We start from the raw sequence: 24,542 nt of genomic DNA, 5'->3' as shown, positions 1-24,542 counted from the left end.
ACTGTTTAGTGTGCAATAAATATTACAATGGGGTACCACGAATAAATGATGTGAGTAATAAATAGTAATAGATAAAAATCAAATGTTAAAAATACAAGAATTAAAAATAAAAATAATAATCAAGTATTAAGTGTTCAAACGTTGTTACATAGATTATATTCCCTATACTCAGAATAAATATAAATATAAAATACAAATAATTTGATACAAATAAGTAATGTCAATAATCTCTTACTAAATGCTGTATGCTATAACTTAGCTCTTCTTAGTTTTAAAACACTACTTAAATTTGTGTAGTCATTTAACCCTGGCCATTTAGCTGCATCCAGTCTTAGTTGCCATATAAGCTCCCTATATTCCAATTTAGTCTCCCAGTCACCCCCTCTCTTGTCGGGTGTTATCTGGTCTAACACAATGAACTTGATTTCCATATCTTGGCAGGACAAAGAGTGTTTATAAAAGGCATTGGTCTCTTTTTTCTTGGAAATATCGTAGAAATGCTCATAAATTCTTCTCTTTAGAGTCTTTAGACTAACAACACTGTTACACAGCACAACAATGTCCATAGTTTTAATAATGATGACACGCAGGTTGACCTACCTAGAAGGAGTGAGAGACTAGCAGAAAAGGAAAGAAAGAACTCTCATCAGGAGTTTATATTTCCCCCAGACAAATCAGGGGGGAGGGGGGGCAGATTCCCAACGAAGAGATGGAACAAGTAACCGAGATCAGTCATGCTATGCCCGACCAGGAGAGTTGCGTACCTTTGGATTCACCTCCTATTACCTCCACCAGTTACACAGTGACCACGGATAACAATTTTACTGTTTATAATTTTACTGATTTAGAGATAACGAAGGAACATTTTAACTTATTTACAAGAGGTATGCATTTTATACCAGCACGATCATTTAATCTTGAAAAAGAACTGATAGATCTTAAAATGTTTGTTAGGCAATTGAATTTGTCTCTATACTTCAAGGGTCAACCCTGTCAAGGTGACATACTTACTAGAAAGAGTACCTTTAACCCTCCCACACACTCCTCCACTAAGGTGTTTTAAGAATTGGTGGAAAGAGATCTAAGAGCTATTGGCATTAGACAACCTGCTGCAGATCCCCAGAATCTAAGTTTGAATGAAACACACATAATCAGGTTTTTAAAGGAAGAAGGGTGTAGAGTAATGAAACCGGATAAAGGAGGGGGCTTAGTTTTGATGTACAATATAGACTATGACGCGCATATTTACAACATGTTACAGGATGTTGAGCATTATGGCTTGATATCAACAAATGAGCTACACATAGCATATTCCAAAATTAACTATCTATTAATGGACCACCTTTTACAAGGAGCCATTAATGAAAAGCTATATAATTACTTGTTTGTAGCCAAACCAAGAATCCCAGTAATTTTTGGTATTCCAAAGACCCACAAAGGACTGGACCCTTTAAAATTCAGACCAATAGTTTCTGGTGAAGGAAGCATCACTGAACCTTTGGGGAAATTTATTGACTACGTCCTAAAATGGTTTGTTACATCACTAAGCCACATATGCAAAGATTCTTGGGACTTCCTAAAGGGTATGGGATCCCATTTGTACCACCCAGACCTTTTAATGGTAACTATCGATATAGTGCAACTATTCCCCAGTATACCACATTTGACAGGTCTGGATTGGTTCAAAGAAGTTTTGGTCAAAGAAGCCAATCTTGGTGCCAATGTTGTGAATTTGCTAGTCGAATTCATGGATATTGTGTTAAACAATAATTTCATCTGTTTTAACGGTGAAATTTACAAACAGAAATTGGGAGTTGCAATGGGGGCCTCTTGTGCCTCTTTGTATGCGAACATTGTATTGCACAAATGGGAACAGACTTTCATAATTGACACAGACTGGGTGAAACACATTAAACACTATGTTAGATACCTGGATGATATATGTTTGTTATGGCATGGAACAGAGGTGGATTTTCAGAAATTTGTAAATTACATTAACTCCACCACTTCCTTTTTTACCTTTACACACTCGATCAGTAACACTAGTTTGAACTATCTAGATGTAACTATAATCAAGGATTTCACCAATGGCAAGTTTGCTTCAAGAGTATATAGGAAACCCACATATTCTAATTCTTACCTACACTTTAGCAGTAGTCATCCTTTCTATCAAAAAAAGGAATTATCAAAGGACAACTAATCCATGCTTCTAGAATGTGTAGCACTGCGGAATACTTCTCAAACGAGGTTAGCTTTTTAGAAGAGAAATTTTGTGAAAGGGGCTACCCAGCCAAACTAATCAAGAATTTGGTCATGGAAATTTCCGCATGTAGAGAAGAAAAATACCCACCACTTTTAGGATGCATGTTACCGCAAGTGGATAACTTGCATAAGAACACCCAGCAGCTAGAACAAACTAGTTACATACACACATATTCCAGCAATTCTGACCTGATAGAGAAAACAATAACAAGGCCAGTTCTTACATTGCATGATGATTTTTCAACAAAGGTTCCAACTAAACCCACATTTGTTAGACGCAGGGGTACTAACATGAAAGAGCTATTTGAAAGAAAAGAAATGACGAATACCACTGGTAGTAGATCCAAGAAGGGAACTTATAAATGTGGAATGTGCAAACAATGCACTGCTATGTTGAATGATCATATTATATACATCCCATCTAGGAAATATCTATTCCGGTCTAATGGGTATTTTAACTGCAATGCAAAATATGTTGTATATTTAGGCTCATGTATAAAATGTCAAAGTTTCTATATTGGGAAAACAGAAAGGACCCTAAAGAGAAGAATTTATGAGCATTTCTACGATATTTCCAAGAAAAAAGAGACCAATGCTTTTCATAAACACTCTTTGTCCTGCCCAGATATGGAAATCAAGTTCATTGTGTTAGACCAGATAACACCTGACAAGAGAGGGGGTGACTGGGAGACTAAATTGGAATATAGGGAGCTTATATGGCAACTAAGACTGGATGCAGCTAAATGGCCAGGGTTAAATGACTACATAAATTTAAGTAGTGTTTTAAAACTAAGAAGAGCTAAGTTATAGCATACAGCATTTAGTAAGAGATTATTAACATTACTTATTTGTACCAAATTATTTGTATTTTATATTTATATTTATTCTGAGTATAGGGAATATAATCTATGTAACAACGTTTGAACACTTAATACTTGATTATTATTTTTATTTTTAATTTTTGTATTTTTAACATTTGATTTTTATCTATTACTATTTATTACTCACATCATTTATTTGTGGTACCCCATTGTAATATTTATTGCACACTAAACAGTGTTATAAGAATCAGTCACTACAAATGTGGTTTCATGGGACATTAACATATAACAATATTTATTTATTTATACACAAATGCTTTGTAATTTTCAAATGACATATCTTTTAAATAACATATTTTTCAACTACAACATATTTAACAAAAGGTATTTTATTTAGGATTTTATGTATTTCATACAACATCTTGCTGTTTAATTTTAAATTGGTCACCAATTAATTTTAATTGTAACTTGACTGGTTTTAATTAACGAAGCACCTGATCTCATTAAGAGACTTACAAATAAGGTTGTTCTGCCCTGCATTTTTATCTTATCAGAAAACGAATAAAGAGCTACAGCTTCCAGTCTTTTCTTTTAGCGCACGTCTTTTAAGCCCTTAATCTTTTTTTAATTATGAATCTTTGGGGACTTCCAATCGCAAGACATGATTTGTAAGGTACATCTCAAGCAGGGCATTGATAGGCCTAATCAGTGCAGAGTATAAGGAGGGGAGGACTTCCCTTGATTTAGAAGAAATACCTTTTGCTATGTGCTGTGCAAAGTAGAAGTATTTCCTAACCACCACTGCAACATGATGGTTAGACGTGATGAAGCTATCTGCCCAAGTACTCAGTTTCTCACAACCTTCTCAGTTTGAAGTGGTGTGCCTTCTATGCTACAGGCTGGAGTTAGGGGTTGTTTACCGAAGGTGACAATGGTGCACTTTTTAGTGTTAAGTTTCAACCCATTTATCTTACATCAGTTCATGATGAATGTTAGCTCCTGACAGCGTACCTAACGATAATTCTCAGCTTACAACAATCCACAAATTTTGTTAACCACAAATCCTCATCTGATATATTGAGCTCTAAGAAGCAGGGACCAAACATCAGAGATCCCAGCACATATCCCTGGGGCACACAACTAGTCACCTTATGTCTCAGAGAAGGCACACCCTATCCTGACCATATGAGTTCTATCCCTAAGCCAGTTTGCTATCCATCTAAATACATATGGGTTAGTTTGAAGTTTACTATTTGCATGTGGGGTAGTATCAAATGCCTTGGCAAGGTCAAGTTATTTTATTTATTTTTATTTTATTTTACATTTGTTGACCGGGCTAGTCTAGCTGGATATATTTCCATTTTCAGTAGAGGCCCGGGGAGAAAAGCTCCACATAGAACATAACAATGAGACAAACTATTAATAAACACATAAAATAAAAGTAAGACAACATTAGTAATAAAACAAATACAAATTGGTAATAATAAAACTTGGTGATAAAATTCACAAAAATTAAGGCACACCATCATTAAAAGTCCTGACTAGAGATAGGACAGTTTCAAGGCTTCTTACTAATTACAAACAGGCTATGCCATATGGCTCGTACTACAATAAGAAAAGAAATGCAAGTGGGAGGAGAAGAAGGAGGAAAAATGTAATGTAAGAAGAGAGAGGAAGAGACAGAAGTCAAGAAATGAGAGAAAAAAAAAAGACAAACAAGAGGATATGGGAGAGGTAAGAGAAATAGGTCAGAGCATAGAGTGACTTCAAGGGAAAGGAAAGGTATATGCTAGGTATTAAGCACAAGGTAAGGTTAAAGGTCAGGAGAGGGGGGGAGAGAAGTTAGTCAGGTGTACTACATGAGCAAAGCCAGTGATTTTGGAAGTACAGTTTGATTTGTTGTTTGAAGAGGGGTAGGGATGTAATTAGTGTTATATCTCTAGGTAGTAAATTCCATACTCGGCCTGTGGTATTAGTGAATAGAGAGTCACCAGCTAAGTTGTGAGCTTTTATGGGTTTGGTCAAGAGTTTAGAAGAGGAGTGAAGGGAGGTAAGATTGTTATAAGAGGGTAAAAGCTGCGAAAGAATAGGGGTGTTATCAGGTTGGTACAAAATTCTGTGGGCAATAGTGAGTTGTGTGAGTGTAAGATAGTTTTGTAGTTCTAGCCAGCCTAGATGTTTCAAATTAAGGCAGTGATGGTTTCTGAAGGGGTTGCCAGTGGCAAAGCGGGCAATGTTATTGTAGCAAGTTGCTAGTTTGTTTAGGTTAGATTTCTTGAGGTTAGTGAAGATAGGAGAGGCATAAAAGAGAGTGGATATAAGATGGGAGTGGGCAACAGTAACTCTAGCTGATGGGGTGAGAAATGGTTTGATCCGGTATAAGGATCCAATCTTTCTGTTTACAGATTTGATGGTGTTGTTGATGTGTTGATCAAAAGAGAGATTGTTATCATTGGTTATTCCAAGCAGTTTAGTTGTAGAGTCTGGAGAGATGACAGTATTGTTGTTAGACAGGATGGTGAAATGTAGTGGGGAGGTACGAGTGGTGGGGGTGAAGAAGAGAAGTTTCGTTTTTTTAGCATTAAGGAGGAGGTATCATCTAGTAAACCATGTTTCTACTGTGTTGAAGATAGTTTGGGTTAGTGTGATTAGGTCAGAAGAGGAGGTTGCTGAACAAATAATTGTGGAGTCTTCAGCGTATTGAATGCAGGGGGCTTGAGGAATAACAGAGTGGAGATCATTAATAAAGAGGGAGAAGAGAAGTGGGCCAAGAATAGAGCCCTGAGGGACTCCAATAGAAATGGGCAATAAGGAGGAGATGTGGTTGTCCCAAAGAACGGCTTGTTGTCTGTTGCTGAGATATGAACTAAACCATTTTATGGTAAGTTTATCAAATGAGAGGGATTCCAGAATATTAATTAAAGAAGTGTGGTTAACCATGTCAAAAGCTTTTGAAAGGTCAATGAATAGTGCGGAAGAGAAAAGGTTATTATTGCGAATGCTGTTGATAGTATCAACAAAGGAAAGGAGGGCAGTGGTGGTGCTATGGTGGGGTCTAAAACCATGTTGACAGTTAGCTATAATATTGTGTAGGGAGAGATATTGAACAAGTTGTTGATGAATACATTTCTCCATAATCTTTGCTAAAGGTGAGAGAAGTGCAATTGGTCTAAAGTTAGAATAGTCGATAGAGTTACCGCCTTTGTGTAGTGGGATAATATGAGAGACTTTCCAGATGTCAGGGATAGTTCCTTCCTGGATGGTTCTATTTATGAGTATAGTTATTGGGTAGGCAATTTCTTTGGCTGCCTTTTGCAGAAAAAGGGAGGGAAGCTTGTCAGCAGAGGGGGTACAGGGTTTCAGTTTGAGGATAAGTCGGTGGATGAAAGAGGTAGAGACAGGTTGTAGAGAGAAGTTGTAAGAAGAGTTTGCTAGATTGTTTGGAGGGCAGAAGTTATTAGTGTTCAGTTGACTTGCAAGAGATTGAATGGTTTCAGTAAAGAAGGAGTTAAAAGCATTGGCAGTTTGGTCAGGGGTGTCTGGGTCAGCATTTAGTGGGGAGGGAGTTTTGGCTGTACCTGGAGATAGGAGTCTATTGATTGAAGACCAAAATTGTTTTGGTTTATTAAAATGGGTTTCTTGTAGTTCACAGTAAAACTTTCTTTTGTCATTTATTATAGCTTTTTTGGTTAGGTTTCTAAGTTGACGAAAATGAAGGAAATCAGAGTTGTTTCTATGGCACCTCCATTTGGCCCAAACCTTGTTTTTAGAGAGGATTAGTTTCTTAGTTTCATTTGAGAGCCATGGGGCTGTATTTGACCTCATTCTAATGGTACGCTCAGGAGCATGTTTATTCAAAATGGAAAGAAAAGTAGAACTGAAGAATAATACTGCTTCGTTAAGTGGAAGTATTTTTAAGGGGTTCCAGTTACAAGCTCTGAGTTCGTTTTGAAATAGGTCAGTTTTAAAGTGTTTGGTAGATCGTATATTTCTTATATTAGGGAGGTGTAGATAGTCATTCTTCTCTCTTGTGATAAAGGTTAAGCAATGATCACTGAGGTCATCAAGCAAAGTACCTACGTTGTATGTGATGTTAACTTTGTTTATGAGTATCCAGTCTAAAATGGTTTGTTTTTTACTTAGTTTGTTAAGCCTTGTAGTAGAGGTAATGGTTTGGGTGAAACCATTTAGGTTGATGTGAGAGGTGGGATTGTCAGTGTTGATGGTATTCCAGTCTATATTGAAGTCACCAAGAATTATAGTTTCCTGGGGGTAGTTGATGGAAACCCAACTAAGAAAGTCTTCTAAGATAGGTATATTGTTGCCAGGAGGTATATACATACAGATGATGTAAAGGGCTTTCTTTGCATTTAGTTGGAGTTTAGTAAAGATGGCTTCCACTTTACTGTCCTGGGTTGGACAGGCTGACAGGGTAGAGATGTTGAAATGATTTTTAAACAGAATCGCTACTCCACCACCCTTTCATTTAGTACGGTCAAGCCTTAGTATATTATAGCCTTGGGGTATAATTTCAGTGTCTTTGGTGGCTGGCTTAAGCCAGGTTTCGGAGAGACAGAGAATGTCAAAACCGTGAGTATCTAGGAGAGCATGTAGGTAGGGTACTTTGTTGTTTACACTGCGTATGTTAAGATGCCCTAAGAGAAGGGTGTTATTGGAGGTTGGTCTGGATGTTTGTAGAGAAGGATTCATGGGGCCAGGGTTGGGGTGAACATCACCGTCTTTTAAGGTAGGGTCATCAGGTGTAGGTGTAAGGTTGCTCTTTAGAAGGGTTAGAGGTTTCACTTTTTTATCTGAGGATAGGGTGTAGGTGAGGTGAGAGTGCCTATGGAATTTGGCTTGGTTGTAGCTAAAGGTGGAATTGACATTTAGGAATGAACTGAGAGGAGTGTGGAAGGTAGAAGTAAGTTTTTGTTTATTGATGGGTTGAATGTTGAGTGGGTATTCTAAGAAGGAAAGGAGGTAAGTAGAGAAGAGAGTAGTAAAGAGTAGCAATGAGAGTATAAGCTGTGTGGATAAGTTGAGGGCCATTATTATGAGTGAGTAAGGTAGAAGAGATTATAAAGTAGAGGTATATGATATGGGTTAGCAAGGTGGTAGTAAGTGTTTAAGTTAATAGGGAAGAATAATATAGAAGTAAGACTAGTGATAAGGATATTAAGGTATATGCAAGATAGAGGGACAGGTTAAGTGTGTGGAATGATAATAGAAATAAGAGATAATAGAGGAAGAGGAGAGAAGAAGGTCTTAGGATAGGAATGTTAGTAACCAATAGAGGAAAGTAGGAGGAGGATGTGGGGTGTGGAGGGGGGAGGTTTTCAAATTTGGCGGGAAGCAGGAGGATAGGGTAGTAAGGTAGTGGGTGGGACTAGAGAAGTATAAGGCTAGGACCCCTGGGGGTGGGTGGAAATTGGGGGTAGGGAGGGGAGCAGAGTGAGCCCGCAGGGCGAACGGAGCGGGGCACACAGAGTAGACCAAAGGAGAAAGGAAAAAGTATCAGAAAAAGCTAGGGGAGTCAAGGCAAGAGAAGGTAGCCTAGGAGGAGAGGATAAGAGAGAGTATTAGAAGGAGGAAAGGGATAGGGGTAGGAACGGTGGGAATAGAAGAATAAGGTTGAGATAAATACTAGTATACTAAGTAAAGATGGGGATAGGGTGACATCTAGTGGACAAGAGCGGAGGTGCAGTAAGCATACAAAGGAGCGTCCAAGCGTAGAGGTAGTCTAATGGGAGAGAGAGGATAAGCTAGGTAGCAGTCCAAGGAGAGTGGGAGGAGGTAATGAAGGAAAGAGGGGAAAGGGTAGCTGCTGGCTGCTTAGCTAGTGGCAATCAGAAAGCTTAGCAGGAATAGATGGTTAAAACCTAACACAGCATGATGTAGGTAGACATACTTTCTTGTTATCTGGAGGTAGTGGGTAGCAGGAGAAGGCAATGTCCTAAATGTTTCCAAGGGTAGTAGGCAGAGAGCACCCTAGTAGAGATAGTAGAGAGATTCAACCCAGGCAAAAAACACAGGGTCAATCAAGGGATAGCTGGTACAAGAGGAAAAGTGGGAAAAAAAAGATAATGTTAAAAGAGAATATAACATACAGAGTTTCAATACAGAGTCAAATGCAGAAAAATACAAGTTATACAAATGGTGAGCAGAGCAATAAAACACATAAGGATATGCATACAGTCAAGCTAGGCCAGGCAGTATCAGTAGGGAAAATTAACATTTAGGCATAGTAGATGCTATAGGTATATCTCATAACAGGCTATTGCAAGCTATAACTTATACACAACCATAGTGGATGTTGCAGACAATGCACACAATTAGTAACAAAAAGTAGGTTGGGTAAAGAGAGGGCCTTAGCAGAGTGGGATCCCAGCCCAGTCTACACGAGTAAGGCCACTACAGTTTACACTTAGAGCAGTTAAATGGCTAGTAAAATGCAATTAGATCTATGTAATATTTAGCCAGTGTGTAAAGGAGAATAATCTCCTAGCAGGATAAAAAGCCTTAGATCAATAGTAACCCACACAATTACCAAATGATATCAATGTGGAGTTCAGTAGAGATAGAAGCCTTATGGTAGTCGCTAAGCAGTACTAGTATAGCCAGAGCCCAGAGGTAGACAAACAATACTTGGTACCAAAAGCCAGAATCCTCAGTAGTACAGCAGATGTCTGTGTTTAACTGAAGAAATCTAAACAGCCTAAGCTGACACACAGTTACCTTAAGGGCATGTTGATAGTGCTAGTATAATCACATCAAGTATTAAGAAAAAAAGCACTACAAGCACCAAAGGCTAAATTAACAAATGTACAATAGAAAGCAGTATGTATCTAGTAGTAAACACTCAAAACTGATGTTGGCACGTTGTCGCTAGACTTGGTAGCCAGTAAATATGCAAAAGGATACTACTCAGCCTAGTCGCGACGATACTCTGCATATGGTAATGTATAACACTAACAAACGCAGATTAAACAGCTATACATACACTTTTGGGCAAAATAGTATTCACATCCAGAAAGAGCTTGATTAAAAGCAGTCGCTAAATGCAGGATATAACAAACGCACAATATAGCTGGTATGTTGTATGAACAGCTATCCCAAAGCTCATGGACTGAGTCACCCTCTAAAAGAAGTTAACTAAATTCATATCACCATTTATCAGGTCAGTTATGACACATTCCATGGCTCTGCATACAAGACTCATCAAACTGATGGGTCTATAATCTCCAGGTCAGAGGTGGGGCCACCCTTATGCAGTGGTGACACAACAGCTGTGCACCATACAAAGCATGTTGTTAGGCTCATGGTAAACAGATTAAGAATTGGGTCTGCCAGTGCTTATTTTGTGCTGCTTATTAGGCAACAAAGTATGTCTTCAAATCCCATGGATGATGTATTTACTGTTTTGGTGAAAACTTCTACAGTAAACTCTCAGTTAACCGGCAACTATGGAGATTGGTAGATGGCAGTTAAGTGTAGTTTCTAGTTGCTTGACAGTTACTATTAAAAACAGACAAATACTGAACCCTATACTATACTATACCATACCATAAACACTGTACTGATTCGATTTTAATATTGAAATACAGTAATTAAAAGTCTGGCTGTAATAATAATATTTTAAATTTATATTTCTGCTAGAAAGCGTGACACGTGGAATGGTTTTCAGTGGCACACTGAGTGAATTGGAATTGAATGAATTAAATAGAGATAGAGTGAATGTATGTAAGAAAGCAAAAGAGACTGTGTGAGAGAGCAGAGAGATGTATGAAAGCTGAAGAGTGTGTGTGAGAGAGATCGGAGAGAGAAAGAGTGATTGAATGCATGTATCAAAGCTGAAGAGACTGTGCGTGTGTGTGTGTGTGTGTGTGTGTGTGTGTGTGTGTGTGTGTGTGTGTGTGTGTGTGTGTGTGTGTGTGTGTGTGTATGTGTATGTGTGTGTGTGTGTGTGTGTGTGTGTGTGTGTGTGTGTGATCGGACAGAAAATATTCAATCTGATGCAAACTTGAATATGGAGCGAGTGTTAAACATTTTAGCAATTTCACTTGTTTGGTTTGACTTGTTCTCAGGTTGGGGCGAGAGGGAATTTATTTATATCTTCCTTTTAAAAATTCTAAAACTCTAAAAATGTAAGGTATGTTTCAGCGGATGGGGGGGGTGAGAAAGTGCAACACATGAAAAACTGAACTGTTCATACTGTACTGTATTTCTTTAATTTTTTTCTGGTTGCTTGAATTCCGGTTAACTGACAGTTTACTGTATTATATGTTCTTTGATGATATTTTGGTAGCTGAGGTCCCTCTAGGATACACAGGCTTGAAATAGTTGTCTCTAGGGTGAAGTTGTCACTAAATTTGCCAGTATGTTGGGCAAGTAGTACCATTTTGAATAAATTCTGAGCAGTGCTAAGTGTTATTCCTTATTTCCTTACAGAATTAAAGAAGAACTTATAATTACTTTCAGCTTCCACTGCTAGCCAAAGTTCATAGGATCATAGAAGGTTACTAGGCTATCGACCTGGAGGTCATTTCAAGCCTAGACATTTTATCCCAATGTAATAGCACAGATACTCTAGTCAATACCCAGGACTGTATGTCCGGTAGGCTTGTGGGAACTATCCCAAGTAAGAATTTATGGTGCCCCATCCACTCATCCAGGTTCCTGTTGAAAAGTGTCATAGAGCCGCTCTACTTCACATGAACTAGCAGCCCATTCCAAAGACATGGCAGTCATTGGGAGACAAATCTGTCCCTCCAGCATGTCCTATTTAAATCACAGGCCATATTTAGGTCCCTGGAATGGGTAGCTCTAGTCCTGTTTGATTTACAGATGTGCAGAAGATTCATTAGGTTTGGGACAGAGATTGTTCTGCAAGCCAGGCATAAGTCTCCCCTAAGAGGTCTATACGGTACAGAGTACAGTGACAGGGACTTTAGTCCATCTGTTTAAGGTACGTACTGGAGATCCTTGATCTTCTTTGTTAGAAACCTGTGCGGTCTCTCCAATTGCTGCAGGTGCTTTGTACAGTACATGCCAAAAGGGGCATTATACTCAATTATGGGCCTGAATAGTGACTGGCATAGAGGGGTTAAAACCTCCTTTGCTCTAGAGGCGATGCCTTTGCTAATCAAATGTGCTACTTACAAGGCCTTCCTTACTACAGTAGACACATGGAATGACTTTGCTTCTGTGCCATTTCTATTGTTTTTTAACTAGCTGTCTGATGTTTTCCTTAATTTGAGGATCTTTTGTTTTGCTATATACTTTAAGGACTTTATTTCACTGTGTAGTTTGTTAATGCTTGAGGACCAACACCGGTTTACTTTTTAACATTCTCTTCTGTTTATATTTAGTTACTACTTATGTTAATATACTTGTCCAGATTCAAGTAGAATTTGTCATCTTCCCTATACAGTCTCAAGCAGAAATACCCTAAGTATCAGTAGCCCAAAGAAAAAAAAGACAATCTTGCAGAAGTGAAGGAAATTTGTAAAGTGGTCTTCCAGGTGACCATCTTTAAGACGGCAGATGTGGCTGGTTCAAAGGGAGGCAGGTCGAGTTTTTCTAGCACATAATTGAGATCCCATGTAGAAAGAGGGCTCCTTCTGGGTGACCTCAAGTGAGTGAACTTTTAGAAATAGTTTCAGGTGAGGATAACAGTGAATGGAAGGGGAATGGGGTAGGCAAGCTGAAATGGCAAGCACCTTAATGCCAGAATAAGAAAGGGCCTGATTGAACAGACCCGAAAGGTATTGCAGGATAGGCCAGACATCTGCTTGAGGAGCGCTGGTGTTCTTGTTGGCACCAGATGGAGAATGTCTTCCATTCTGCTAGGTTATGACTTTCTGGTGGTGGGTTTCTTTGCCTCGTTAAGGATGTTTAGCACCTCAGATTGGTACTTGACATTTTTTGGTGTTGAATCCCAATCCTCCAAACTGTCAGTGTGGGTGTAGCTAGGTGACAATGGAATACAGAGCTCTTGATCTGGCTGAGGTTGTCTATCTCCTGTGCTGAGGGTCAAGAGGAGGGAAAACCAGTATTGTCTTAGCCAGTATGGGACAATGGGAATCATGTTTGGGCTGTCTGTCCTGACCTTTATAAACATCCTACAAAATCAGGAGTAAGGGTGGAAAGGGGTATAGAAACAGGTTGGTTCAGCTGAATGAGAATGCATGTATTTTCCATGTCTCTGCCTGCTGAGTTCTGGAGCAAAACATCTGAAGTTGTCTTATTTTTTGGGAAACAAAATGATCTATAGGTGAAATTCCCCACTACAAGGTTAAGTCCAGAAATATCTTCAACATCCATTCACTGAGGTCTAGAAAACCCTGCTTAAGGAACATGCCAAGATATTGTTCTGTCCCAGAATGTAGGATGCTATAAAAGAGTCAGCTTCAGGTCTTGTGCTAACAGCCAAATCTTCATAGCAAGACTACACAAGGGGTAGGAAAGACTGTCCCCTTGACTGTTTATAAACCACATGACTGTGGTGTTGTCTATCCAAATTTATATATTTCCTGGTCTGAGAACTGTGACTCTTCTTGAAAGGCCACACCTCTAGGCCTCTTGGATGGATAGGCTTCACAGGTAGTGGTCTGGGTGTGGTGGATTTCTTTAGATTTCATTAAGGCCATGAACTGATGGGCAATTTTCAAGAAGTCTTGGGCTTTGATCTGAGCTGAAGTGACAGACGGCTGATGAGATGGAACAGGAAGGCTGACAGTTCCTTTCAGTATAGGCATCTGTTTTGGCAAAGTAACCAGAGGATGCAGTCAGTCAACCCTGAAGTCAGCCTAGTTTTCCAAGGTTGGGGAAGGTACGTCATCTCCTTCAGCACCTATGACAAGAACGATGGAAACTGTGGCCGGGACAGCAACGTCAGACCTGGCCAGTGTTGAAGTCATGGCAGGCCTCGAACCAAGAGAGTGTCCAAGGGGTTGCACCAGAGGGTCTGGGCCTAGAAGTCGCCGGACCATACGGCTGTGAAGGCGCCTCTCCCGAGTCATCTGTAGACTTGATATCACGGGTTGAGATATCAGATGTTTCCTCAATGTCTTTTTATTTGAATTCTTTTGTCTTTGCGTTTTGTCTGAATAATATCGGAGGAAGCTGGTGGTGCAAAGATGCAGAAGGAACCAAAACTGAGGACTCCATATGAGCAGTTAGGACTTCAACCCTGAGTTTAAGGGTCTTCACTAAGACTTTAGTGCAATCAAGACAATAAGGGATGTAACTCAGGCCCCAAACAGAGCAAACACAGTAAGTGAAAATAATTATGCAGATTTGCTTCCCACACTTCACGCAATTGTTAACCTTTTTAAACATTAATTCAGAAAGGGAAAATCCCCAATGGGGTACTTATTTGACTTTATGAAAGAAGAAACTCTGGGAAAAAAAAATGACTAACAGATTGCGAATAGGAGAAGGTTACTAGGCTATTGGCCCTGAGGCCCTTATAAGCCTAGCCAAAAGTTTAGCCCATGTTTAGACAAATCAGCACCCAATGCCCCTCTCCAGCAGAGACATGGGTGGAATCCTAGGGGTATATTTTCGGATTCCCATCCAGTTATATTTTCTGTTTCCCATCCAGTTATTACACAGTGAAGTACATCAGACTGTACAGCTAGACAGAACTGAAGATGGCACCGGTAGACACCTTCTTATACCTAATCATCCAGACATCAGTGCCCAGACATCCGTCACTAGGGAATTTTGGAAATCAGGCCAGTCGTGGGCATCTGCAAGGCAAGAAGACCCAAGAATAAATATTGCAACACATACTATGAAGAACATCTTCTGATACTACAGAAACTGCACCTATGGAGCACAGGAAGTGGAATGCTGGGAATTAAGTAAGTCTCAGTCAAATGCACAACAGCAGTAGAGGAAGATGGACTCTACCCTATGCACCTCAGGAAAAAAAAAGAGAAACTGTGTAGGGAGACCCCTCATCTTCCACTATGTTTCTCTCCTTTGTTTGAATCTTAATTTTATTTGAAAAAAGACTCTTCTGGCAATTATCCTTTGACAGTTGTGTTCATTAAGAGGTCTGAGCTCAAATGTAGCACAAACAAAATAGTCAACATTCAAATGATCTCTTCCTAAATAAGTCACATACAAACTATGCTTATCCTGACATGGAATCTTGTGCCTTAACGTCTGGCATTTTTTTTTTTAAATCCACAATGATACTCTGGGTTTATCCTGCACATCCATTCTGCAATAACCAACCACAGACATTAAAAATGGAAAAACTATTCCCACAGCACACAAAGCACCGACACCAGCAAAGGCAAAAATTTCCACCACACCAATTTCTCAAAATGGCAGCCCTAGTTTGGTAGGCAGGGGAAAAACACAACAAACATCAAATATAAAAGAAAAAAATGAAAATATATAACATAAAACTACTCCAAAACATGAATGATATCAAGAAAGAACAGAACAGAAAATAAATAGCACGGTTTACTCAGAACATTAAACATTATGAACAGCCAGGGTCTGGTTTCTCAGACTGTAAGTCATTCAGTGGCAAATAAGATATGAACAGGCAGAAAGACAGAGCATAAAGAGAGTATTATGGAAGAAGAGGTAGGAGTCAAGAGCCTAAGAAATTTTCAAAGGTGACAAGATGGCTAGTGCCTGTGGCAGCTAGACATGAAGTGGAGAGACTGAAGAACTTTCTGTTGTTTTACCTTGAGTCACCACCCACGGGTTCACATCTTGAAACCATTTCTTCCGGCTCTCTATTGAAATGTCAGCACTCAAAATGCCAAGTGCCAAAAAACAGAAAAAAAGACCGAAAACCTGAAGAAGAGCAAATCTTGAAAATTGCTATTCTCCTTAAGTGTTTTGCAGGGGGGGGGGGGTGGACCCCAACCTTTAAATACCAACTCTGACATTGCCATGCCTCAGAGAAAAGAGAATATTCCAAGAAATGGCATCTCGGACTCAGTAAGTCCATTCTTTCAGCCATTCAGTCTCCTCAGCACTTCAAATGGTTACAGTTTCTTCTTGAGCTATTACAACACCACATAAACTAGTGACTGCTCTTACTTTAACCAGTAAGGTTTGCTTTTACTCTTGTAATTGTAGAAAAAGTATGGACGGTTGCTTAAAGTTATAAACTGCTGACTGACCGTTACTTCTACACTTGAGCATTGAAGTCTCTCAGCAACAAGTACTGTTATGACTCTGTCATAGTCCATGTTGGAGTGAATGACTTGAAACGTACCTCACTGGACTGTATGAAGACAGAAACAATTGAGCTCTCAGATTATGTGTCCCAGGCAGGTATGTCCCTAGCCCTAAGCAGCATTCTATCTTCACCCAGGATGATGCCTCAATATAAACAAAAAATGATTGACTTCAACAACTGGCTTACCTTCTGGTGTCAGTCCACAGGGATCCAGTACCTGACAGCCTGGGAAGGTATGGTCGACAGACCACACTGCTTTACCAGAGATGGTCTTCACCTGTCACCTCTCAGCTTTCAGTTACTGGCAAAGGTATTTGCCTCCACCATGGTGCCTTTTTTAGGCAATGTGACAACAACAAAATTCCTGATGTAAAAAAATCCACTAGAGATAAACTCAAGGTTATGTTGCTTAATGCTAGGAGTCTAAATTAGAAACTGCACTCACTGGAAGTACTCCTTACCATGTAAGATGCCAATGTCTGTGTAGTCACAGAGACAAGGTTCAAGGCTGCACACAGAACCCCAGCCATGCAAGGTTACAATGCCTTCCTTATGTTCAGACCTCAAAACGAGTGTGAAAGAACCAAAGGTGGAGGTGTATCTATCTTCATTAAAGACAAACACACCTCAAGACTGGTCAAATAATACAACTCCCTAGAGCTACTCCAAGTCCAACTAACTAAGTAAACCCCCCTTCCATATCACTGTTAGCTACAGGTTCCCCACCATGAACCACAAAAAACACTCTGTCTACCTGAGTCACTCACTATACAGCCAAACACCTTGGTCATGGGTGATTTCAATTATCCTTCCATCAGTTGGGAGTCATATATGAGCACAAACACGCTCGCCCTAAGGTTCTTGGACTTTGTTACTACAAATGCTCTGGAACAGATGGTCTGCATTCCCACAAGGGGCTCGAATGTCCTAGACTTAGTACTCACCGACACAGGGGGTCTTTACACTATCCCCTGCGTGTTGCCCTCCCTGGTAAGGCCTGAACATAAATCAGTCTTGTTTGAAGTAACAATCATACTTGACCCCCCTTCAAGAACAAAAAGGATGAAAATTTTCTCCAAAGCAAACTATAGCCTCAAAAGCAATGGCATAAATAGTTTCAAACCCCCTTCTATCACTGTCAACAATGACTCCTATACAGAGGTCTCACAAATGCCCTGTATAAACACCTATACAAATGTGCAGACTCAGCTGTACCTGAACAGATCAAAACAAGGTCCTCACAAAAGCAAGCCACCGTGGCGGACATCAAGCATAAATAGGTTATACAACAAGAGGAAGAATGTAATGTCCAAGAACAAGAGGAGAACTGACTCAGCAGAGGAAGGACACCCTAAACAGCTTAAACAAGCAAATTAAACATCTTGTAAAGTCCTCTATAGCCAATTACAAAGCTAAATTAGCATCCCTAGCTAAGGATAATCACAAGTCATTCCTTAGCTACATCAGAAATCTAAAAGGGAAGGGCCAGCTTTGTGCCAAACTAGTAGTGAATGGTTACCACTCATACTCACCCTAAGACATCACCAACCTGCCAGCAGACAGCTATGGCCCAAACCTCACCTCCCCCCCGTCCCCACAAGACATGCCCCAAAGCATACCTGTCACCAGTTCTCTACCTAGTATCTCCAAATAGCAGGTCATAACCACACTCTCCATGGCCAAAAACACAGCCTCTATGGGACCGGATAGCATCCCAAGCTGCCTACTAAATAGTCTAAAACAGGACCTAGCGGAACCACTTGGCACTCTTTTCAACCACAGTCTAAGTACTGGCTTTGTCCCAGCAGTGGGAAAAACAGCAACAGTAATTCCCTTGCACAAAGGGGTTCCATCAACCAATCCTGTGAACTACAGACCCATAAGCCTATCGAGCCTTATCTGCAAGGCCATGGAGAGAATTATCATGGACCTTATCAACAAAGACACAGGTGACTTTCAAACTCTTGACCAGACCCAATCTGGCTTCGTTAAGGGTAGATCATGCTTGCTAAACCTGATGGACTTCTTCGAGAATGTCACCAAAACCCTGGATGAAGGCAAAACAATACATACAGCCTATCTTGACTTAGCCAAGGTTTTTGACACAATTCCCTGCTCAGACATCATTAAAAAACTCGCCCAGCTGGGAATTAACGCATATGTCACTAGATGGGTAGCTAACTGGCTCACTGACAGAACACATGCAGTCAAAGTTGGGAATTCCACCTCTACCAGTAGACCAGTAACCAGTGGTGCACCAACAAAGATCTGTGCTAGGTCCCTACTGTTTAGAATTTATTTCTCAGAAATCCAGGCAAAAATAGATGGCCTGTGGCTTACCAAGCTCGCCAATGACTACAAGTTAGGTGAAATCACTGAGTCCCCTAACGATGTTGACATATTACAAAAGGGGCTTCCACAGACAAATGATTGGTGCCAAAGCCACGGACTTAAAACTAAACACACAAAATCCGTTATCATCCCTTTTGGCAAAGGGGAAATACCAGCAAATTACAATATTAGCAGTACCAGTACCCCCTTAGCTTAAAACCTGTAGTGAGATATTTGGGAACACAGGCTGATAGCAACCTTAACTTCAATCACCATTTGTCCACAGTGGTAAGGAAGGCCTTCTAAGTTGTGCATCTCATAAGTAAGGGCACTGCATCCACAGCTAAGGATGTCATAATTCCCCTGTACTCATCCCTCATCAGACCACTAAGAGAGTACAACAGTCCCTTTTGTATGAACCTCACCAGACACCTGCGGCAGCTGGAGAGACCTCAGAGGTTTCTCACCAAGAAAATTCGGGGCCTTCAACACATGATGTAAATGGACAGACTGAAAGCCCTGTACTCTGTATTTTATAAGCTGCTGAGAGGTGAATTTTGCCTGGCCTACAGAGCAGTCTCAGACCCTATCCCAACAGAAATGCTGCACATCAGCAAGTCAAATGGGACAAGAATCACTCACTCTAGGGATCTTACCCCAGCCTGCAACATTAACAGGATATGCTGGAGAGACAGATATGTCTCCCAGAGATGCCACTCCTCCAGAACAAACTCCCAATTCATGTAAAACAGAGCTCCTCAATGATCCTATTTAAGCATAATTTAGACAACTGGATGGGATACCGTAAATTTGCCCAAGGGTGTCACCTATGTCCCTCTTGGATAAGGGCAGTCAGTAATGGTCAAAGTCTCACGCAGCAAATACAGACTGTACAACTTGGTCAATAAGGGAACAAGGGTATAACATGGTTAGGCTTATAAAGGCTCTAGGGCCAACAGCCTAGTAACCTCCTATTAACCTATGAACCAGTGTGAGAGATTATGCGTAAAAACTTGTTAGAACTACAACTCTGCAGCACTAACAAAAACTTGCAGTTTAACTACTTTGCCAGAAATAACGTTTAAATGTACTAAGAAAGGCTTTTCAGCTGCTTACACTTGGCACAAAGAGTAATTCAGCGAAAGAAACAATGACATTTTCCAAAAACAGGTTAAGAAGTTAGTGACTCTCACAGCACTGTGATAACTTAGTGCAGAGACAAACGTAATGTATTGCATCAAAGCCGTTTTGTATCATGGGGACACAACTTGCACTGTAGCAGCAAGTCAGACAGACTGACAAAATCACATCAGGATGGTGGACCATATCAATACATTTCGGAAAACAAATTTCAAAACATTACTATAGATTTACAGTGGTACTGTTGCTAGTACTGCTCAGAAGCTCAAGATATGAAGAAAACATGCATTCACATGCATTTCTTTTCAGATCCTAGGTTGGATTTTCCTGTAATTCACTCAAAATGGAAAGGTAAGACCAAGCATGCCAATTACTTCACAAGGTGGAGGTTCTCATTAGACATTCACTTGACATCTCAGAGACCCCTACCATAAGAAGGTCTGCTTACATGAAAAATATTTAGATTATTTTTTGCAGTACTTCTTATTTTATTTTATTTTGATGTCTCACTCGTTTTCCCAAATACACCAGCACTTTATTTTCATTTTAGCTCTCACCCTAACCCTGACTAGCAGTAATCTAAAATACATGTAACAAGGAAATAAACAGCTGCATAAAGAACAAACATCTGCAAAAAAATGCAAAAAATAATAATGGATAACAAATAACCAACAGCAAACAAAAAAGTAGAAATAACATTAACAAATACTTTTTGATAAATAGGTTTATAGCTAGGGATGAAATTAAAGTTAACAATCTGGTTGGGTTTGTATTTTTCATATTTGACAGGTAATAATGACATTGTTGCTTTAAATTTTTGAAAAGTTTAATCAAATTTGCCACTTCCTGTTCTAACGTTATATAAGAAAGTGATGTTTTTAACTTTTTTTTATCTCTGATGAAGTTCTGTTATAATTTAATGGGACAAAAGTGCTTAGAAATTTTCATTAAACAGTCTTTTGATGATTTTAGTTATGATTACCGTTTTTTTTTTTACTTCCTGAGTTCCGGACGTTTGTTTGGTTTTTACCATTTGTGTGAATGCTGTTTCTGTGAATGGTGTGCAGTCCTGGTTGAGAGGCACTGTTTTGGTGTGGTGGATTGCAACTTTCCTTGGATTTGGGTCCTAGTCGATAATCTGATGCTGGTGATACAAATGCCCCTGGAACTGACTGGAGCTTGCCTATGTCTACCTCACTAAGATGACAGTATCTTACTCAAATGCCAACAAGCTTTAAATGAAGCTATTAGGAGAGGCAACATCCTAGATGTGACCTGGATAAGTGACAGGTTGCAAGTGGTTTTTGTAATGCTAAATCAAGCCTTGGTATACATGAGCACCTGAACATCTCCTGCATGTTGTACCATAAAGTTTATTCTGCTACTACAGTCCAAAGGAGTCCCCCATAAGACCTATTATAGAATACAACGCCCCATTTGGTATGTATCTCACTAGACACCTACAACAACTGGAAAGGCCACAAAAATACCTCAATAAGAGGATCTTAGGTCTTAGGCACATGCCCTATATGGACAGACTCAAAAAACTCCAGCTATACTCCGTCTCTTATCGCCTACTTAGAGGCAATCTCTGCTTGACCTACAAAGCCATGTCTGACCCAGAGTTGCTAGATATGCTACACCTAAAGAAATCCCAATCCCTCCATGCCACATGCTCCAGGGACCTAAACCTCATTACAACAATAAACAGAACATGCTGGAGGGACAGGTTCCTAACCCAGAGACTTCCCATACTCTGGAACAAACTTCCCATTCACGTCAAGCAGAGCACTTCACTGGCCTTCTTTAAGAGAAATCTTGACGAGTGGATGGGTAATAGGAAGTTCACCCCGGGGATCACTTCAGTGGCCTTGCTTGACAGGGGCACTGGGAACTAACTCTGGGCGGCATGATGCCACAGAATCTTCTTAGGCTAGGCTTATATAGGTTCCAGGGCCGTTAGCCTAGTACACACCTATGAACTTATAATTATAATGCTAGGTCTTGGAAAATTAAGTTATGATCACGGTACTGGCCACTACTTGATTGACAGCTATGTTCCTATAAATAATTATACTAGAAAGGGGAATAAATTCCCTTTACGGTGGGCAACTGAACTTTTAAGGGCAAATTGTACTATGAAGCACCAATGGATAAAAGCTGCACTAGCTCCATACCTAAAAAGTAGGAGGAGCTATGCTAATTCTTGTAGAGACTTCAGGAGTCTTAAGTGATCTGCAAACTAAGGTTGGCTAACAATACGATACGAGCTATAATAAGAAGGCTTTGTTTAAACATTTCAGGTGCTACAAGAAGGACACTGTCTCCAACATTTGGTTAAATCATAACAGTTTTCTTGCTAACGATTCAGAGATACAGGTAAAAGTTTTTTATGAAAATTTGTTTGGAAAGGTGACAGGCTCAAGGCGTGACATATCCTGTACTTTTGGAGACTATTGGTGCTTGTACTGTCATCCCAACTGATAATATAAGGAAGATACTGAAATCTATCAGGACAAAGTTGGCTGCTGGCCTTGATGGCCTGAATGGCTTTTCTATTTAGTACTGCAGACAATTTAGCAGACTGTCTATCCACTGTACTTTCACAAGAATGATTACAGGAGTGGGGTAATTAAACCTACAGAGATATATAAATGTTTGATGAATAAAGTATTGTAAACTTTTGACCACTACACTAGGTGTTAGTTTTTCAAATTGTTCATCTTTTACCAAAAACAGCATGCTCCTGGTATCTTTGCCGTGGTCCAATTAATACCTTTTGTCTTCCTTTTTTTACTTTAGGGCACGTAAATAATGGAATACCCTTCCTCTGCATTTCAGATGTGAAGGGAGTGTGGTACAGTTCAAAAAGGCTTTGGACAAAAGGCTCAATAACTGTGTCTTTGAACAAGGTCTCTCTTACAGCAACCTCTTGCCCCTCTATGGGTTTCTGAGTACTGAACCTTGAACATTGTGCACATGCGCACACATGCTCACTACACACACATGGTGTACAGTGAAGGTGATGCCTCTGCAGCTACTCATGCAGTTTTAATGTCCCAAAAGCACAGACAGGCAATAGCAAATCATAAGCACTGCTGTGTCACTGTTCATATAAGCATAACATATCTACTTTATAACCCATTCATAAAATGAGTTCCAGTGGTTTGTTGCCTTTCACTGGTGGGGGCTCCGTGATAAAAGCCTTTGATGTGTGGAATATGCGATTGTGGTAAAGTGTTTGCTTGCATTTTATTCTAACACTACTGTGCTGTATTTAAATGCTGCTTAGTTTTATACCTTCCACGTATGGTAATTTTTTTTAAACACTGATGACTTGCTCAGCTATGTTATACCAAGCAACACATCACCAAAGATAACCAGTTACTTATGTGGTTTGTTACTCAGATGAAGGTTGTAATCCTATAAATTCTGGTGGAGGGGATACTAAAACACAGATGTTTGTAGTTTTATGAACTGCGCCCCAGTCCACCTGTCCTTGTTTGCATGGGTACTCCATATCACTTAACAAGCAGTGCACACCATTTCCCAGAGCATCATTCAAGTTCAGGCTTACTACTCACACACTTTAACAAGCACTGATCAAATACAGTAGAATGAACTAGAATAAAAACTGCAAATATGAATGATCTGATAAACTTTCAAAGTAAACAGCAATAATAAAACAAACATAAATTAATGTCAATCATTCCGAGTATAGCTGGCTGAAATAAGATTTCCATTAATGTGACCTTCGAGCAACAGTCAGTCAATCACAATCCGTAAAAGGGAAGACACCCTTGATCATTATAAGTAAAAAACTAAGATCTCTCATAAAATCATCAAAGGCAAATTTTGAGAGAAAAATCGCTAAGGACTTAAAAGACAATCATAAGGCCTTTTTTAGCTATGTTAGAAACCTGGGAGGAAACTCCCAGATATGCTCAGAATTAGTTCAAAATGATGTAAAAATCACTGAACCTACAGACACTGCCAACATACTGGCTGACAGGTTCAGTGCAAATTCTCCCCTCCCCCAAAGGAGATATCTATACCAGAGGATTGTAGCCCCCCAAACATCTCAAATGCTCAGGTGAGAACTGCTCTATCCAAGGCGAAAAACACAGCATCCATGGGACCAGATGGTGTCCCCGGTTGTGTGCTCCACGAACTCAATGAGGAATTAAACCCGCAGTTAGGGCAGCTGTTTAATCTTAGCCTCACCTCAGGATACGTAAGGAGTGGCGTACGGCAACGGTGGTCCCACTTCACAAAGGAGGTGCCTCCACCGACCCCTAGAAACTACCGTCCCATCAGCTTGACAAGCCTGGTCTGCAAAGCTATGGAGAGGATCATAATGGAACTCATAAATAAAGACATAGGGGACTTGCAGACTTTGGATCCAACCCAGTTTGGCTTTGTCAAGGGCAGATCATGCCTTTTAAACTTGGTTGACTTTTTCGAAACAGTCACCAAGGCCATTGACGAGGGCAAGGCAGTCCACACAGCCTACCTTGACCTGGCAAAGGCTTTCGACACAATACCCCACTCGGGTATCATTGAAAAACTCACCAGTTTAAATGTAAACCCATATGTCACAAGATGGGTTGCAAACTGGCTAAGTGACAGAACCGACAGGGTCAGAGTTGCTGGCGCCATGACAGACTCCAAGCCTGTCACAAGTGGTGTCCCACAGGGCTCAGTCCTGGGCCCACTCTTGTTCGGCATCTACTTTTCAGAAGTACAAGCAAACACAGGAGGATTATGGCTGACAA

General features: G+C 40.0%; 1 protein-coding gene across 3 annotated transcripts in view; it reads right to left on the bottom strand.

Moving 5' to 3' along the window:
• The window catches only part of F2R (coagulation factor II thrombin receptor), a 446,991-nt gene that overhangs the window by 279,129 nt on the left and 143,320 nt on the right, over positions 1-24,542 (bottom strand). The window lies entirely within an intron of this gene.

This window comes from Protopterus annectens, chromosome 2.part2, assembly GCF_019279795.1.
Source record: "Protopterus annectens isolate FY-2018-M chromosome 2.part2, PAN1.0, whole genome shotgun sequence".
Classification (NCBI taxonomy): Eukaryota; Metazoa; Chordata; order Ceratodontiformes; family Protopteridae; genus Protopterus; species Protopterus annectens.
This window is presented reverse-complemented; position numbering and strand designations above follow the sequence as displayed.